The 14,925-nt window shown below is 35.6% G+C and overlaps 1 long non-coding RNA gene across 1 annotated transcript in view; it reads left to right on the top strand.

The window, feature by feature from the left end:
- LOC106998492 (uncharacterized) overlaps positions 1 to 13,634 on the top strand; it is a 255,740-nt gene extending 242,106 nt beyond the window's left edge. Inside the window, exons 3-4 of the long non-coding RNA XR_003729452.2 lie at positions 3,655 to 3,794; positions 13,147 to 13,634. This is a non-coding gene — a long non-coding RNA (uncharacterized LOC106998492). The remainder of the gene's footprint in view (positions 1 to 3,654; positions 3,795 to 13,146) is intronic.
- Positions 13,635 to 14,925: the final 1,291 nt, after the last annotated feature.

The following is a 14,925-nucleotide window of genomic DNA, read 5'->3' as shown; positions in this document are numbered from 1 at the left end:
TTTTTCTAATGATTGCTGATGTGAGCTTTTAAAAATATGATTGTTGGCCACATGTATGTCTTGTTTTGAAAAGTGTGTGTTCATGCCATTTGATTATTTTTATATTTTTTTCTTATAAATTTATGTAAGTTCCTTATAGATGCTAGATGTTAGACCTTTGTCAGATGCATATTTTGCTGCAAAAATTGATTCTGATTCAGTAGGTTGTCTGTTTACTCTGATAATAGTTTCTTTTGCTGTGCAGAAGCTCTTTTGTTTAATTAAATCCTTCTTGTCAACTTTTGCTTTTGTTGCAGTTGCTGTTGGCATCTTCATCATAAAATCTTTGCCTGTGCCTATATCCTGAATCATATTGCCTAGATTGTCTTCCAGCGTTTTTATAGTTTTGGGTTTTACATTTAAGTCTTTAATCCATCTTGAGTTGATTTTTGTGTATGGTGTAAGGAAGGGACCCAGTTTCAATCTTCTGCATATGGCTAGTCAGTTATCCCTGCATCATTTATTGAATGAGGAATCCTTTCCACATTTCTTGTTTTCATCAGGATTGTCAAAGATCAGATAGTTGCAGGAGTGTTGTCTTATTTTTGGGTTCTCTATGCTGTTCCATTGGTTTATATGTCTGTTTTTGTACCTGTACCATGCTGTTTTGGTTACCGTAGCCCTGTAGTATAGTTTAAAGTCAGGTAGCATGATGCCTCCAGCTTTGTTCTTTTTACTTAGGATTGCCTTGCTATTTGGACTCCTCTTTGATTTCAAATGAATTTTAAAATAATAGTTTTCTCTAGTTCTGTGAAGAATGTCAATGGTAGTTTAATGGGAATAGCATTGAATCTATAAATTGCTTTGGGCAGTATGGTCATTTTAATAATATTGATTCTTCCTATCCATGAGCATGAAATGTTTTTCCATTTGTTTCTGTACTCTGTAACTTCTTTGAAGAGTAGTTTGTAGTTTTTCTTATAAAGACCTTTTGCCTCCTTAGTTAGCTGTATTCCTAAGTATTTTATTCTTTTTGTGCAATTGTGAATGGGAGTTTGTTCCTGATTTGGCTCTTGGCTTGACTGTTGTTGGTTTATAGGAATGCTAGTGATATTTGCACATTGATTTCATATCCTGAGACTTCACTTAAGTTGTTTATCAGCTTCAGAAGCTTTTGGGCTGAGACTAATTGGTTTTCTATATATGGGATCATGTCTTCCACAAACAGGGGTAGTTTGACTTCTTCTATTCCTCTTTGGATGCCCCTTATTTCTTTATCTTGCGTGATTGCCCTGGCCAGAACTGCCAATACTATGTTGAATAGGAGTGGTGAAAGAGGGTATCCTTGTTCTGTGCCAGTTTGCAAGGAATGCCTCTAGCTTTTGCCCATTCAGTATAATGTTGGCTGTTGGTTTGTCATATAAGGCTTTTATTATTTTTAGGTATGTTTTTTCAAGACCTAGCTTATTGAAAGTTTGCAAAATGAAGGGATATTGAATTTTATTGAAAACCTTTTCTACATTGTTTGAGATAATCATGTGCTTTGTGTCTTTAGTTCTGTTTATGTGATGAATCACATCTATTTATTTGTGTATGTTGAACCAAACTTGCATCCTGGGGATGAAGTCTCCCTAACTGTGGTGGATAAGCTGTTTGATGTGCTGCTGAAGTCAGTCCGTCAGTATTTTGTTGAAGACTTTTGCATCAATGTTAATAAAGGATTTTGGCCTGAAGTTTTCTTTTTTTTGTTGTTGTTTTTTGTTTTTGTTTTTTGTTTTTTGTTTTTTGTTTTTTGCTGTATCTCTGCCAGGTTTGGGTATCAGAATTATGCTGGCCTAGTAGAATGAGCTGGGGAGGATATCCCACTTTTCAGTTTTTTGGAATAGTTTTAGTAGGAATGGTACCAGCTCTTCTTTATACCTCTAGTAGAATTTAGCTGTGAATCCATCTGGTCCTGGGGTGTTTCTGGTTGGCTGACTATTTATTACTGCCTCAAATTCAGAACTCATTATTGGTCAGTTCAGGGATTCAATTTCTCCCTGGCTCAGTGTTGTGAGGGTGTATGTGTCCAGGAATTTATCTGTTTTTCTAAATTTTCTATGTGCAGAGAGGTGTTCAAAATATTCTCTGATGGTCGTTCATATTTCTTTGGAGTCAATGGTAATGTAGACTTGTCATTTCTGATTTGGTTTATTTGAATCCTCTCTCTTTTCTTCTTTGTTAGTCTAGCTAGTGTTCTATCTTATTAATATTTTCAAAAAATCAACTCCTGGATCCATTGATCCTATAAATTGTTGTTCATGGTTCTAATTTTGGTTATTTCTTGTCTCCTGCTATCTTTGGGATTTGTTTGCTCTTGGTTTTCTGGTTCTTTTTGTTGTCGTGTTAGGCTGGTATGTTGTATCTTTGTTCTCATTAGTTTTGTTGAACTTGATTTCTGCCTTAATTTCATTATTTACCCCAAAGTCATTCAGGAGTGGGTTATTCAATTTTCATGTAATTGTATGGTTTTGAGTGAATATCTTAGTCTTTATTTCAAATTTGATTGTGCTGTGGTCTGAGAGAGTGTTATGATTTCAGTTATTTTGCATTTGCTGAGGAGTGTTTTACTTCCAATTATGTGATTGGTTTTAGAGTAAGTGCCACGTGGTGAGGAGAAGAATGTATAACCTGTTGTTTTTGAGTGGAGAGTTCTGTAGATATCTATCAGGTCCATTTGATCTAGTGCCGAGTTCAGATGCTGAATATCTTTATTAGTTTTATGTCTCAGTGATCTGTCTAATATTGTCAGTGGGGTGTTAAAGTTTCCCATTATTATTGTGTGTGAATCAAAGTCTCTGTGAAGGTCTCTAAAAACTTGCTTTATGAATTTGGATGTTCCTTTATTGGTTACATGTGTATTTGGGATAGTTAGATATTCTTGTTGAATTAAAGCCTTTATCACTGTATAATGCCCTTCTTTGTCTTTTATGATCTTTGTTGGTTTAAAATCTGTTTTGTCAGGAACTTAGATTGCAACCCCTGCTTTTTTCTGTTTTCCATTTGCTTGGTAGATTTTCCTCCATCTCTTTATTGTAGTCTATATGTGTCTTTGCATGTGAGATTAGTCTCTTGAAGACAGCATACTGATGATTCTTGGTTCTTTATCCAGGTTGCCACTCTGTGTCTTTTAATTTGGGGGATTTATCTTATTTACATTTAAAATTAGTGTTGTTATGTGTGGATTCGTTCCTGTCACCATGATGTTAGTTGGTTATTTTGTAGACTTGTTTATGTGGTTGCTTTATAGTTTCACTGGTCTGTATACTTCAGTGTGTTTTTGTAGCAACTAATAATGTTGTCTGTCAGTTTCTGCAATGTTTTATCATGATTTTTAGGTTCCTTGCATTGGGTTACAATGTACTCTTTTAGCTCAGTAAATTTTGTTCCTATCCATATTCTGAATTCTACTTCTGTCATTTCAGCCATCTCGGCCTCATCCCAGTCCTAAACCCTTGCTGGAGAGGTGATGTGGTCATTTGAAGGAAAGAGGGCACTCTGGCTTTTTATGTTTTCAGCATTCTTGTGCTGATTCTTTCTCATCTTTGTGGGCTTATCTACCTTCAATCTTTGATGTTGCTGACCTTTGAATGGATTTTATTTTTTTCTTTTAACAGTCTGACCCCTTTTCCATAGGGCTGCTACAGTATCCTAGGGGTCCACTCCAGTCCCTGGTTACCTCGAATTTTCCAGTACCTGGATGTATCACCAGTGAAGGTTATGAAACAGCAAAAATGGCAGCCTGCAGCCTCCTCTGGGAGCTCCATCCCAAGAAGGTATGGAGCTTTTGTCAGCCTGAGTGGACCTGTAGGAGGTGGTTGGAGACCCTAGATGGGAGGTCTCACCCAGTCAGAAGGAATGGGATCAGCGACCTGCTTTAAAAAAAGTAGTTTGGCCATGTTTTCTTAGAGCAGCTGTGTTGTGCTGGAGGTCCACTTCAGCGCCCACCCCCTCCCTCACCTGTCACCTTGGACACTCTGAAACCCAAGGGCTGGAACAGCTAAGTTACTGAAACAGCAAAGATGAAGGCCAACCCCTTCTCCTGTGAGCTCCATCCTGGGGATACCCAAAACCTCTATCAGCTGAACACCAGTGGGAGTGACCAGAGACCCTGGCTGGGAGAGTCCACCCAGTGATGAGGAACAGGGTTGGGAACAGGTTTGGAACCACTTAAAGAAGCAGTCTGGTCACATTTTCATGGAGGCACCGTGCCATGCTGGGGTATCACCTCCACCTGCTGTCAGCTTGGACTCTCCAAGCCCAAAGGCTGGAACTGCAAAGTTGCCTGAACAGCAAATATGGAGGTCTGCCCCACCCTCTGGGAGTTTTATCCCAGGGAGTTTTCAAATTTCTGTAGACTGGAGAACACTGGTGGGGGTGGCTGGAGACCCCAGTTGGGAGGTTCTGTCCAGTGAGAAGGAAGGGGATTTGGAACCTGATTAAAAAAGCAGTGTGGCCACACTTTTATAGAGTAGCTGTGCTATGCTAGGGTACTGCTTCCAAAGCCCACAGGCTGGAATGGCTAAGTTGCCCAAACAGCATAAATGGTGGCCTGACATTCTATATTCCTTATAGACATTATCCCTTTTTATTAATCCAGTTCTTTATTTTTCATTTTTAACCAAAAGTATTTCAGTTAAAATATCATAGAACTGCCTTTGTTTTTCTCAGAGAATTTTATGGAATTAATGTTACATGAAACTTATTTTGGATAATGTTGGCTATTAAATGGTAAAAATCAAACAAAAGGGACAGCCTCTCCCAATCTCATCCTGTGACAAATTGGACAAAATTCTGGTTCTTCTAAATTCCTAATCTATGGTACATTATCAGTTTTATTTTATATGTACATGTTTCTAAACATAATCATTAAATTTAGAGCTTTAGGACACCTTGGAAATGATGTAATTGAACTTTTAAATTTTACTTAAAAAGAAATGTAAATCCAGAGGAGGTCAGTGTTTTCCTCATGATTACACAGATGAATGGCAATTACCTCAACCGTGCATTTTCCATACATTGCAAACCATAGCATCCCTATTAATAAGGAGTCTCTTTGTGCAAAAACACCTTAGTGAATCTCTCCTTATCCTGCTTGTTTGCAGGAAGTGATGTTTGTAACATTCTAGGTACTTCTTAGAGGTCCACTGCTTTCCCAGTACTTTCTAGTTCCCACTTCATCCTATCCGGATCATGGTGACAACTGTAGCAGTCACTTAAGATACAGAAGTGGAAACCACAGTTCAGATAGAGCTGCCTCCACCACAGAGTCACTGGACAACCTCAGGAATCAGGGTCCATTATAAAAGACAAATTAACCTTTGCCTTTTCTGAGCCATTGCACTTTGGCTGTCTCATTACTGTTACTTTTCTTATACCCTAATTAATATGCCCTGAAAATAAATCCTTATGAATTTGTTGTATGATTAAATTATATATTTACAGCACTTAGAAAAGGCAGGTAAACAAAGTCAGTGTTGAATAAAAAATAACTGTTATTATTCGATTTATTATTTAATTCAGAGATAAATTAGCTCAAATTGAAGACTAAAAGATTGTGGAAGTATAATTGCTATTTAATTTGTGTTAATCTTTCAAGTTGTTGTGGCATATATTATAAGACAAGAAGGAGTAAAATTTCCCATTTACTACCTTACCAGAGATGGTGTAATATGGGGAAGTTTCACATAGGAAGGTGAAAGAGTAATCTGCTTGCTTAATTCTCCAATAACCACGAAGAAGGATAGCAATTAGTGCCCAAATGAGCAATGACTTTATATCTGGGATGGTGCCCAAAAGGTGATGGCCCAAGATGATCCACTCATTCAGGCTTCTGAACTATCACTAGGATTTTGCTTTTTACTAATGTCATTTTCAAAATAGGCAGATAGTCTATCCCTGCCAACAAATTCAATTTCAAAAAGAAAAGAATAATGAAGATTAAAAACCAAAACAAAACAAAGAGTGGGGAGGGGAAGTATATATTCTCTATTGAAATTAAGTTTTATTTTATTTTTTAATTTTAAGTGAGATCCAAAGTGCCTTTGTACTGACATGTGAAATAATCTGCTCTTTTGTGATTGACTAATGAATATCACACAGTGGTAATGGACAGGAAGACAAAGACAACCTCAGAAATAGGTCCTGTGAACCTCACTCGATGCAGAGGTCACTGGCTTTGCTAGAAAACTCAGTGGTTACAGAATGATTACTGGGGAAATGCCTCCCAATTCTTGAGTCAATGCAGATCTGGACAGGGATATATAAAGACATTATTAATTTGGATGAAAGTTTTGTTTTTGCCAATATATCTTTTATTTGGCTCCGGATAAGACGGTTGTTCAGAGCTTTTTGAAAGATCTTAAGTATGCTATTTATTAGAGAAACATTCATTTAATCAAATAACACTCACTTTATAGAGGAAGAAATATTCCTCTGCTTTGAGGGCCATAGGTCATACATTGGAGTATGGCTTTGGTCACTGACAATGCTGACATGATGGGGAGTTTTTTTCTTCTTCCCTTATGAGGATTCTTTTCTGTAATCTCTGGCTACATTAGAAACTTCACTGCTTAACAGAAACAATTGTTCTTTGTTCTCATGGCCAAATGAAAGCTCTTGTTTCCAGTCCAGCTCTGCTGGCAGGTTAGATGCAATCAGGGGTGTCATCAAGGGAAGATGAGAATATGCAGAATACAACCACTTGTTGTTTTTAGAGGCAAAATGCCCACATTTTTGGCAAAGTCAAAGCTAAGCTCATGTGAGAGAAAAGAAGGCTAAATTATGGATCTTTCAATGTGATGGTTAATGCTTTGCACAAATTCAAAGTAAGAGTTGAGAAGTTCGACACTTCTGACCACTTTTATAAGATAGACATCTTCACAGGCAGGCTTAGACATTTTTACATGTTTCAGAAACTCGGAGCTTAAAATGTGATGCATCAAACATATGCATAATGCCAACACCTTAGAGTTCATGTATTTATTCAAGAATCTTTCATTTGATGTCTGCAGTAGAAAGCCTATCATAAAATGATTTGTGGAATATCCTACTAAAAAAAATGGCTGAAAGAATGTAGAGGAATCTCTATTGTTGCAAGTTTGAGGATTTTTAACTAGATTACTATCACACTAGGCTAGGTCTTTCCCTCTTCACAAACACTCCATTTTTCATAATATTGATTAGCCTGCTGCTGAAATAGCTCTCTGGTTCTTTGGTCATTGTTTATGAATTATCTCCATACGGTGAGGTAGCACCTACTTTTGTGATGTAGATTAGGGTTAGGGAATCAGTATAATTCATTTTTGTATTTGTGATTCCTAACTGCACCTGAGAGTCGAAAAAATTAAGAAAGAGGCTAAAATCGAATTCAGAAAAATCCCTCCATGGCTGATAGGTATTGCTAGAAGCTGTGTCACTAGTGTTTTCAAAGATATGTGTCTGGTACAAGTGCAGAGAGAGACGACAGGCTGAATCAGTTGCAGTTCTAGAATGTGAGCTGGCCAGGGAACCATTACAGAGAAGGGCGGGTCACTGAGGAAACCAATGAAAGAGGAAATTTGAAGGAAATGGACATCCTCTTTAATTGGAGCAGTGTTTGAGGGCTGAGAAAAAATCTGTTAAGAGTACTGAGGGAGAGAAGAGTCTCAGGGGAATTGTGAGGCAAAAAAGTTATCTTCAAACAGAAAAATTTCAAAAGTATACATTTAACCATCTGGAGTTTTTTTAAAAAAGGAACATTTATTCTGTCTTTTGAAAGGAAAGACTTGACATTTAATTGCATTTTTATCCCCCAGGAAGAACACATCTTCAGCTTAATTATTCTCCACAGGAAAAATCTGTGTGTGTGTGTGTGTGTGTGTGTGTGTGTGTTCCATATGCTTAGTATGCACTAAACACACATTTTAGCAAAGTTCTATTGGCATGACAAACTAGAGGCAGGCACACACACACATACACACACAAGTAGATGATGTATGTGTGCTTCCAGAATGTTTTTTAAAGCTTAGTTCACGGCTGTAATGAACAATGCTGATTTGGAACAAACCAAAATTCTGGTGGGGTGCTTTGCTGAAAACACTGATTCTTAACATACAACATGGATTCAATATTGACACATCTATTAGTGCTGGCAAGTAGAGTATCATGATTCTGTTAGAAAAAGTAATAGCATCAAGGATCAGCTAAAAGTAGCCATCATGGCATTTTTATCTAAGTTGGTTCAGTGATACTTGTGTTGTAGTCTTATGAGGATTAGTTGAGTCAATGCATTTGAAAGTGCTCTTAGAAGTAGTAAATTTCTATGCAAATGCATGGCACATATATGAGTTGTGTATAAAGGTATTATGATATGACAAAGTCTCTGAGAAAGCATATATATGATACTGATACTAAACTTCAAGTCAGGAATTGGAAAAATGTGTTCCAGGCTCTGGGAGATGTTCTTAGATCAAATGATTTTTTTAGTAAAAATTTATGTAAAATGGTCAGCTGATTCAGGATTAAACATGAAAACACAGTATAATGGGTTTATGTTTTGGTTTAAAAGGACCATTTATTCAATTTTGTTGGTTAGTTTATTCATATGTTTGAGATCTGGCAATGGATGTAATGTGGGTTCCAGAAGAGGCTACCATACATATATTGGATTCCATTAGAATTTAAGAAATTTAACAATAAAAGCACAAATAAATGATTATATGTAAACTACATATAATAAATAATATATATAACTAATATATGTAAACTACTTGTAATAAATAAATATAATAAATTTAAAATTATAACCAAGAAAAAATAAATAAATAATATAAACCAAAGGATAAAAATAGAATGAATATAGATGGACAACAAGGGCTTACAGGATTATGATTAAATCACAAATTTGTGTAATTTTTCAACTTACAAAGTAAATGCAATAAATGTTATTTATAGAAAATGTTGAAAACACAGAAAGCTAGAAAAAGAGAAAAGAAAATCTATAATTTCTCTAGCTAGAAGTAACTATAAACATTTTGATACTTATTGTTCCAGCCATTTTGTTATCTATGAATACAAAACTTTACATACAAATATGAGCCGTTAGTCACGTATTTTTTTTCACATTGCAATATATGTGACCATTTTCCATGACCTTAATAATTATTTGAGAAAAATTTTAAATGGTTGCATATTCTTGTTTGTGTAACCATCATTTACTCAAACAATATGTAATATTAGACATACGTTGTCTCCAAGATTTTGCTGTTATCAGGGTTACTACTCTTACCATATTTGTGTATGACTAATTATTTACTTGAAAAATTTTTCTAAAAAATGACAGAAATTTTGACTGAGTCAAAAGTCACAAAGAGTTGGAAAGCTCTGGGCTTCAGCTGTGTGAATATTGGCTCTCCCACTTCATGTCTCTGTGATTTTGAGTAAGTTAACATCTCTGAGCTTAAGTTGATCTGAAATTAGAGATTATAATGATAACTTCTTCATGAGTTTGTTGTGAGGGTTACTTTGATATTAAATAGGTGTAGTAAGCACTCTTCTTGGCATTCAATGAATGTTAGCAGTTACTATTAATTAGACTATTACTTTATGGTAATCAGTAATAGTAATCAGTGTTTTCAGCAAAGCACTTTGGGGACCACCAGAATTTTGGTTTGTTCCTAATTAGGATTGTTCATTATAACCATAAACTAAGATTTAAAAAAATTCTGGAAGCACACATACATCATCTACTCATGTGTGTGTGTGTCTCTAATTTGTGATGCCAATAGAACTTTGCTAAAATGTGTGTTTAGTGCATACTAAGCATATGGAACAGACAGATGGACAGTGACCCCCAACACACACACACACAAAAGTAATGTTATCATTACTTTTAATGGTGAAAACTGCAATTATTTTTGCACCAAACCTAATGCAATCATTATGTCTCAACATTGCCCTTTGGAAATGTTGTGTCACTTAAAACTATTATCATTTCTATCTCAGAATACATCTTGAAAATTCGTAATACAACAAAGATGTGAACTCATTGTCATATATGGTATAAATATTATTCTAGTATTTCACTTGCATTCTAATTTTTTAGACATTTTATTTGTGTGAGTCAAGTCTGTTTATATTTACACAGCCAATGATAGACCAATGCTTGGCTACAAATACTTGAATCCAACACATATGTGGTGATGTTGACATTCCTTTGTGAAAATTAAGGCCCAAGACAAGGCTCCACATATATTTATTTGTTTGTGAGATGGAGAAACTGCATCAAGACTTGTGAGCATAGTAAGGATTTTGCTCAAGAAATATTTCTGAATGTGTTTCAGAATTTGAATGAAGGTTTGCTCAAATCTCCAGAGTTCCACTTGTTAAATTAGGGCTAAGATGATTTTAGTCTGAAAATATTTGAAAGAAATGGTAAACCATTTCACACCTTCACTAGAAATAAAAAGCTCCATTTCCTTATATTAAAGATTGTTTTGCATCACATGGCTTCTTAGTACAGGTTCTCAGAAGAATTCATTGCAAAATATGTCTTCTGGGGCTAAGTATAACATATTGACCTATCTATTTCATATGAAGAGACTAACTTGGATAATTATGCTGAAAGATTGATATTAGTTAATTTAATTCTTGAGAATAAGTATTTTTTTCTTATAATATTTCAAGACTAAGATCAATTTTCTTTTGATGCCATTCCTAATTTATGGACAATTAAATTATATTGTTAGAATTTTCAAGAATATCTATTCTATTTTCTATGGTATAAACCAAGTATCTACATAATTCCAAAGTTATTAAGAAATATGTGCGTCTACAAATTGTTTCTCATCCCTCAGGAAAATTTGTGACCTGCTTTTCCTCTGGCAGTGGTATTAAATAGCAGGTTGGTTTGAACATCAGTAACCAAAAACCTTTATTGACCTCATACAAAATATCCTACAAATAGGCTGGGCGTGGTGGCTCACACCTGTAATTCCAGCACTTCCGAAGGCCAAGGCAGACAAATCACTTGAGCTCAGAAGTTTGAGACCAGCTTGGGCAACATGACGCAACCCTGTCTCTACAAAAAAATGAAAAAATCAGCTAGACATGGTGGTGTGAGCCTGTAGTCCCAGCTACTGCAGAGGCTGTTGTGGGAGGATTGCTTGAACCTAGGAAGTCGAGGCTACAGTGAGCCATGATTGCGCCACTGCACTCCAGCCTGGGCAACAGAGCCAGACCATCCCCTGTCCCAAAAGGATAACTTACGAATAATCCAGTTCACTGAGTCCAAGGTTGAGGAGAAATCAATAAAACTGTCAAATTCTCTTATATAATTTTGAATCAATTGTGAGACAGATGACAATAAGTGTAATACAATTAAGATTGGAGTAGCTATGTTTGAAGTTTCCTTCATCTCCTTGTAAAGACTGGTCTTTAAACCCACATATACTCTGAAAATATTAAGGAAGAAACTGATGTAAGCTTTACATGCGGGCTCAGTAAACAGATTCATTCTTTTGTGGCAATGAGGATTATTACACAGATATGAACTTAGATTGCACTTATGATTAATTTCATTCGGTTTAGGACTTAATTATTCTAGATGTCTTGATTTACATATGCCAGTTTTCTTCCTGAGAAGAGTTACCACATCTTAGTCTTCCTTTATATTCCTGACATTCTTTAACAGTTTAGGACCCCTTTTAAGTTGTTAATAGACCTGTTGACTAATCAAAATTATTTTGCAGGTGTTCAGTATCATTTTAGGTAGAAGAGTTATCAGGTGACACTGGCTTCAGTTTCCACAATAACATCTTAACTATCAATGCAAGAAGCAATGCATAAGGCTAGACTAGATAGCCTGCTCTCCTGTGCTGACATTGGACACACCTTGGGAAAAAAGTAGATATTTTTTTCTGGTGACATTTGGACTCCTCTGAGTTTTAGGCTTTTTGCTGGAAAGAATGAGAGGAACTGTTTCTTAGAATTGAAAACCTAGACTTTTACCTTTAATCAACCTTAGGGTCTGTTCTCTTGATATTTACTCAATCCCTTTTATACACAAACTTATTTTATCAACATACAAATCTGAAGTTATTAATATTTTAAGAAAATACATCTTTTTAAATACTGAAACTTGAAAATCACACAATCTATTTGAAAAGAAGAATGTATGTCAGGTTAAATTTCTCTCTCTTCTGGCTGATTGAAAGAAGGAAAGAAGAAAATTATAGGCTGGCATAGTAGAAAAATCAAAATTCTAACTTAAGGTTTTCTAGAAACTGAAGTTAAGAGTTGTGGGCTTTAAATAAGAAAGACAGAGAGAAAGAAGAGGAGCGAGTGTGTGTGTATTGGGTGGGAATATGGTTGGGGGATATTTTGGATTATACTTCTAACGTATGATTCAGTGTCAAAATTTGAATTTTAGGATACACATTTCATATTTTAATGAGTTTATTCAAGGCATTATATGGAATTAAATGTCTGAATTTATTATTTGCAAGTCCTGTATAGCCTGACTCAAACCATTTAGCCACTTGGAGATTGTTTCCTCAATTTTAAAATGGAGAGATTGTTTGGCCAATCTGTCTCACAGGATTGTTGGAAACAGGGAAGATCACGTGTGTGAAATTTAAAAAAATACTAAAGATCCAAATAATAATGTGTTCCTTACCATTATTGTGTTTGCACTTACAGTACACACACACACAGACACACGCGCACGTGCACATATTTACATGAACTTAAAGTAGTGGCACCATACATTGAGACCAAGTCTACACAGTGACCTGGGTTATAGGAGACTGTGCCTGGAGTTTGTACAAGCTGACAACATTTTAGTGTGTGCTCACTTGTAAGCATTTACCCTGAGTAAACCTGTGACCCACCATCTAGTAGATGTTTCTGAATAGATTGTTGAGCTACTATGAGCTGTAGTTGTTGACAATCACTGGGAGGTTCTGACCCCATTAATTATGTGTTCAGCAATATAGTATTTGGCACATTAAAAACTGCTAATTATGCCCATATTTTAATCAGAATTTTCCAGTTTATTATAATTTCTTCATCATGCCCAAACTGTCGGAGTAAGCAGCTTATCTCCTAATATCTCCACTTGTCTAACAGATGTTCTCTCTCTCTCAACAGATGTTGGCACTTCCTAGGAAGGAGCCATCCATGTCTGAAGAGAAGAAATGATAATTAACTTCATCATGTGGAAAGCTTTAGAAGGAAGTAGCTTGTCCTTCTATCCAAACCCACCTCCTGCTCCTCACCCCCAATAAAAATAAAAGCCAAACAAATAAAACATTAGCAGTAGCTCTGAGTTTCTCCCTTTCACTTTTTCTCTCTCTTCATCCCTTTTCTCCTCCATTCTTTCCTTCCCTCTTTCAAATCATGTTTACTAATTTAAGAGAATAATTCAATCTATATTTAGAAATCTGACTTCAACTTCAAAAATTATACTGAAATAGCTTCCTCTTAAAGGGTGAACCAGTCATGATAAAAATAACAACCAATAGAATAAAATAATATAAAATTAGCTGAGTTTATAGTTTCTTTTACACCTCCATAATTTATGTGGATTTGGAAATACAGACAGCATACTGAAAACTAAGAAGTTTTCTATGAATTATGAGAATTTGCAATCCATATAGGCTTAAGTCTAATGTTAGAAGATAAAACAAATTGACCTTAAATAACTTTCTGACATAACCTCATTTCATGGATAAAAATCCCTAAAACTCTCATAAGTAAAGTGATTTACTTCAGGACACAAACCAGTTGATTTAGTTTGGATGTTCGTCCTCTCCAAATCTCATGTTGAAATATAATCCCCAGTGTTGGAGGTCGGGCCTGGTGGGAGGTGTTTGTGTCATGGGGCAGATCCATTATCCTTATGAGCTGCTTGGTGCTATCCTTGTGATAGTGAGTGAGTTCTCACGAAATCCGGTTGTTTAAAAATATGTGACACCTCCCCACGCGCCTTGCTCCTGCTCTTGCGGTGTGATGTGCCTGCTCACCCTTCACCTTATACCATGATTGTAAGCTTCCTGAGGCCTCACCAGAAGCAGTTGGGAGTACCATGCTCCCTGCAAAGCCTGCAGAACTGTTAGCCAATTAAACTTCTTTGCTTTCTAAATTACCCATTCTCAGGTATTCCTTTATAGCAATTCAAAAATGGGCTAATACACTAGTTGTGGGCATTATCTATAATGAAAACATACTTTTCTTTCCCAATTATTTAAAATTTTTATTTAGAAATTGGCAAGTTAAAAGATGTGTTCATTTAACATTATACTATTATTTTCCCAGTCCCTAGAAAGGCATTCAAGACATGGTATCTATTCATGAAGTATTTGGTTTTAAATAAGTGTGTTCATGTATAATTAACAGCTTTCTCATTGAGAGACAATATTGAATTGAAGTTATAGATGGTGATTCAGGAGCCATAACTGTTTAGGTTCAAATTCTGACTCCTGTATTTAACAGCAGTGTGATCTTGGGCAAATGGCCTAACTTCTATGTGTTTCCATTCACTAATCTCTAAAACAAAGATAATAAAATCTCCCTCATAGATTTTTACGAAGGTTAAATTAAAGTACTTGGAACAATGCTTGTCTAATGCATAAACATTCAAAAATGTGAACAGTTATTCTTGCCTCATGAACCAGTAAAACACATTTTGTAAGAATGCAAGTGTAATCTTCCTTTAACATAATGTAATATAGAAAACTCTAAACATAAACCAATAAGGGAGGTTATGGGAATAGGATGGAGTGAGGGTAAGTTGCTCATTTATTTTACAAATAAATATTTATTGGCAATACCATGAGACTCAGGTTTTATTCAGTTGGAAAACACTTTTGGTGAGCATCTTTGGGTGCATTGTTTATATTCTTAGTAACATAATACAAGATTTGGAAG

The sequence above is a fragment of the Macaca mulatta genome, chromosome 5, assembly GCF_049350105.2.
Source record: "Macaca mulatta isolate MMU2019108-1 chromosome 5, T2T-MMU8v2.0, whole genome shotgun sequence".
Classification (NCBI taxonomy): Eukaryota; Metazoa; Chordata; class Mammalia; order Primates; family Cercopithecidae; genus Macaca; species Macaca mulatta.
The sequence above is the reverse complement of the archived record's forward strand: the minus strand, read 5'-3'. Positions and strand labels throughout refer to the sequence as shown.